This window comes from Dermacentor albipictus, unplaced genomic scaffold (assembly GCF_038994185.2).
Source record: "Dermacentor albipictus isolate Rhodes 1998 colony unplaced genomic scaffold, USDA_Dalb.pri_finalv2 scaffold_168, whole genome shotgun sequence".
In the NCBI taxonomy this organism is placed as follows: domain Eukaryota; kingdom Metazoa; phylum Arthropoda; class Arachnida; order Ixodida; family Ixodidae; genus Dermacentor; species Dermacentor albipictus.
In genome coordinates this window covers 10,001-15,000 of record NW_027225722.1, presented here as the reverse complement: position 1 = coordinate 15,000, position 5,000 = coordinate 10,001, and the positions used below count along the sequence as shown (strand labels likewise).

The following is a 5,000-nucleotide window of genomic DNA, read 5'->3' as shown; positions in this document are numbered from 1 at the left end:
ATCCCCGGCCGTCGCCGGCAGAAAAGCACGAAATGTGGGGGTGCTAAGCCGCGACGAGTAGGAGGGCCGCAGCGGTGGGCGTTGAAGGTGTCGGGCGTGAGCCCGCCTGGAGCCGCCGCTGGTGCAGATCTTGGTGGTAGTAGCAAATACTCAAGTGAGAACCTTGAGGACTGAAGTGGAGAAGGGTTCCATGTGAACAGCAGTTGAACATGGGTCAGTCGGTCCTTAGGGAAAGGAGAAATCCTTTCAGAAGCGGGCGCGTTTGTGCAGCTCAGTCTGTGAATCGGAGACGCCCCGCTGCAACCAAAAGGGAATCGGGTTAACAGTCCCGAACCCGGCTACGGAGATCGGTCCTTCGGGACCCAGTGCGGCAATGCAAACCAGCTCGGAGACGCCGATGGGAGCCCCGGGAAGAGTTTTCTTTTCTCTGTAAGGAGATCGAGTCCCTGGAATGGGTTCACCCCGAGATAGGGACGGTGGCTCCGTAGAGCAGTGCGGCTCTTGCGCTGTCCGGTGCGCTCCTGTCGGCCCTTGAAAATCCGAGTGAGGGAGTGTGATTTTCGTGCCGGACCGTACCCACATCCGCAGCAGGTCTCCAAGGTGAACAGCCTCTAGTCGATAGACCAATGTAGGTAAGGGAAGTCGGCAAAACGGATCCGTAACCTTGGGAAAAGGATTGGCTCTGAGGGCTGAGCCGGTCGGGCTGGGGTCCAGAAGCAGGAACGGCACTGCACCGGGACTGGGCGAGGCTCGCCGCCGTAAAAAGCGGTGCGGCCGAGCCCGGACCAGCGTCGGGACCTTCCTGTGGAAAGCCACAGCTGTGCATTTTCCGTGGGCTTCGCGCCTGAGGTTCTTGCTTCGGCCGGCAGAAAACAGCCAACTCAGAACTGGCACGGACCGGGGGAATCCGACTGTCTAATTAAAACAAAGCATTGCGAGGGCCGTTGACGGTGCTGACGCAATGTGATTTCTGCCCAGTGCTCTGAATGTCAACGTGAAGAAATTCAAAAAAGCGCGGGTAAACGGCGGGAGTAACTATGACTCTCTTGTGGGGGGGCGAAGCAGCACAGGTTCAGTTTTCGGCTGCTTCAGAGACGCTCACCTCCTCGTGGTGCCCCCTGGATAGCCAAGCGTCAGCTTGGTGAACTAAGTAGCGTCTCATTGGCCCAAGATGGCCGCGCGGGTGTAACTTGTTGATCCTCTATGCACAAAGGGCCTTAGGCTACCAGCCTTAGAGACCCTCCACCCGCGGGAGCAACACGGACTCCTCCCTGCATTGTCTTTAGCGGCCTCTGGTCGCCTGCGGCATAGACCGCATTGTGTTGAAGCCATGTGCTTCGTTTAACAAATCTCAGGAACCTTTACACTCTACTCCCCTAAAGTCTACCACTCGTTTGCTAGCTTACGGTCAGCTGCGCCGTCTGATTCAGTAAAAGCAGCTTAGCTTCGGTTACCTGTACCAGCAGTCGCAAAACAGGGTTAGGTTAGAGGTTACTGCACCTGCTGATTCAGCAAAGCAGCCTCAGCTTATGGTAAACTGCACCAGCTGATCAAAGCGAAGCAGTACAGGGCTCTTGGTTAACTGCACCGGCTGAACAGCGAAGCAGGACAGGTCTGTGGTCCAGAGAACGGTTCGTGCTTCTCCGGTAAAAGCACGCCCTTGGCTTGCCAAGGAAGAGGAGTTCGTCTCCTGAAGCGGGATCGTGCCCCCCGCCCAAAAGCACGCCCTTGGTTCGCCAAGGAAGGGGAGTTCGTCTCCTGAAGCGGGATCGTGCCCCCCGCCCAAAAGCACGCCCTTGGTTCGCCAAGGAAGGGGAGTTCGTCTCCTGAAGCGGGTCCGTGCCTCCCGCCCAAAAGCACGCCCTTGGCTTGCCAAGGAAGGGGAGTTCGTCTCCTGAAGCGGGTTCGTGCCTCCCGCCCAAAAGCACGCCCTTGGCTTGCCAAGGAAGGGGAGCTCGCTCCTAGCAGGATCTTCTCTGGATCCAGCTTGATCTTGTGCCACGCTTTAAGATGTCTGAAATTACGACTGCATAATTTTTACGGTTTGCTGCACCGTCTGATTCAGTAAAGCAGTATTAGCTTCGGTTTCCTGTACCAGCAGTAGCGAAACAGGGTTAGGTTTAAGGTTGCTGCGCCTGTTTTTATAACAAAGCAGCTTGGGGGGCTGATAGTCTCCACTTTTGAGCTAGGTTTCCTACTCCACCAACTTTACATACCACCATCCACATAATAGGCTTTGAAATTGTCTCGTACTGTGTGCCTCGGCTTGTGTTGCATATCTTTTTTTTTTTTTTTTTTTTTTCGCCCCGGGTGACGTACTGGGGTTCCCTCGGTGGCTTCAACTTCCAAATGGAACATACAGTGTCTTATAGTATTGACGCATACATATGTCATATTTGCAATTCTCGCTTGACTTCACGAATCAAGCTTGAAACACATTATTCCTTGCATGATGTCCGGTTACTATGGCAATGTTCTTATTGCCTTCTTAAGAAACTACCATCCAGTAAAAATATGTCCTCGCATGTTTCAAAATGCAAACGAGCTACCCTTACACGTTTGCAGTCTCAAACTGCTGAACTTTCCTCACAAGAGGTGGTCAACGTTTCTGACCCACCTCAAGTGAATAATAGTCCAATATCAGTTGGCATCCCGTCTTCTCTAACGGCTCGTGGCGAGGGCGAAAGCCTTGATGACTTAACTTGCAGTACTCATGAGCGTCGTCCTGACGTCTCTGTGCAGGACTCGGTTCCTGCCTCTAGCGCTGTGGACACCCAAACGGTGTTGCCCTCGTCTGGTCTTTCGACGAGTCGGTATGTCAACTTAACTAGTGGTCAATGGACCCCTTCTGAATTAGAAACATTGGCTTATGCCGAGTTGGGATTGGGTGAAGTTTATTCCATGATAGATGTCCTAGCAACAAAGTTTCCGCACCGATCTAGGGAAAGTATCGAGAAGATACGCAAACAATCCAGGTACTCAGAAATTCTTTCCAGGCTTAAGGCCACTCACACTGGCCTAGGGGAAGTCCATCATCTTGATGGTCCGTCTTACTCTCATTGTCGATGGTCCGACTCTGAGCTCATAGCTTTGGCAAAACGTGAAATAAAAATAGGTATTCATAAAAGGATTAATGAAGCACTCCACGAGGTATTCAGTAGCCGAACTGTTTCCTCAATTTCACAGGTTCGGCGTACGAGTCGTTATCAAGACATACTTGAGCTTTTGAAATCTGAAACTGTGGTCCCACCCCCTGCTCTTCCGTCCTTCTCAGGCGAGGTAACTCCCCCTCCTATTGAACTCTCAGCTTCTGAAGTGCGCCTCGCACTCTGCGAGGTTGGAATAATAGATGAGGCTATCGTCTCACGTCTAATAGCAGGTCCTATTTCCATGGATGACCTCCGCGTCATCTATAAAGCTTTTGGAGTTAAACAGAAAACGAATAGTAAAAATAAGAACAGTTCTCACACTCCTAACACTCCACACTCACAAAACAGAAGTAAACGTAAGCGATTACGGTACATTGAACACCAGAGGCTTTACCATTTAGGTCCTAAAGTTCTGGCTGATCACCTTTTGATAGGCGATTCCTCTGCTGCATGTTCTCTGGCAGACTTGCATAAAGAATTTGATCCAATTTTCAACACATATTCTACACCGCTTTCTTCCCCACTTGAATCGTCAATCGCTCTTGAGGTTGATGAATCTCTGTTCACGGAGGGAGAAGTTGCTATCGCTATAAGACTACTTTCTTCAAAGTCCTCTCCAGGGCCTGATAATGTCCCAATCTCTGAACTTTTGAAAATACCTCCTAGCATCTTATGCCACATTTTTAATAACTGGCTAGCTTTTGGTCTTGTTCCACTGGAAATGAAACAAAGTAGAACAGTATTTATCCCTAAGAAATCCAATCCGGGTGGTGCAGGCGATTTTAGGCCAATCTCTGTTTCCCCTGTTCTTTTTAGGCTATTCTCTAAGCTCTTGCTATGTCGGCTCAGTGCCACTAACCATTTCCATAAATATCAGTCCGGCTTTGCCGAAGATTGCAGTACATCTTCCAACTTGCTCGTTTTGCAAGGTATAATGAGGTTACTCAAACTAAAACGTAAACCCTTTTTCTCAGTAAGTCTTGACTTGCGCAAGGCTTTCGATTCGGTATCTCATTCAGCAATTTTCAGTGCCCTAGAGGCTCGTAAAGTTCCTCCACGTATCCTCAACATAGTTAAACACTTATATGTTAACTGTACCACCACTTACACTTGTGGGGGTATTTCAGATAATGTCCGTGTGCCACTGAGAAGAGGTATTAAGCAGGGCGACCCTCTTTCTCCTTTCCTGTTCAATTGTATCATTGATCCTTTAATCTACCGCTTAAATGACTTAGGTGTAGGTGTTCCGTTGCATGAAAGCTCTATGTCTGCAATGGCTTTCGCAGATGACCTCCTTTTGATGTCTGACACTTGTGAAGGACTCCAACGTCTCATAGACGAAACAGTTTCATTTCTCAGTAATGTTGATCTCCACATTAATCCTTTAAAGTCGCAGTACTTTGGTTGGCGGCCTGACCACATTAGTAAGGGCTTTAACTACAATATTCCTCCGCTGTCTATCTTGGGACAGAGTATTAAGCCGAAAGGCAGAGATGAACCAATTAAGTATCTAGGTCTCAGTATTTTCATCAATAAAAATCCTATAGTTCATTCTGAAAAGGCAATGAAACTCCTCGAACTCCTTGCGAAGGCATCCTTGAAGCCGTTTCAGAAGGTGCACTGCTTGAGACAGTTGGTTCTTCCAATATTTCTTTACAGTGCTTCGAATACTCTAGAGGTTTCCTCAGAGTCTTGTAGACTGGATGGACTTGTCCGCAAATGGGTTAAGAGCGTTCTTCATTTGCCTCCTGGTTTTCCAAACATGCATGTGTGGCTTCCGTCAAAGAATGGGGGGTTAGGTATCATTCCATTACAGAAAGTTGCTCAAGCGGTGCAGTACAAGAGCCTCGC

General features: G+C 49.4%; 1 pseudogene; it reads left to right on the top strand.

Annotated features, from left to right (window-relative positions):
• The window catches only part of LOC139053717 (large subunit ribosomal RNA), a 9,172-nt pseudogene that overhangs the window by 1,671 nt on the left and 2,501 nt on the right, over positions 1 to 5,000 (top strand).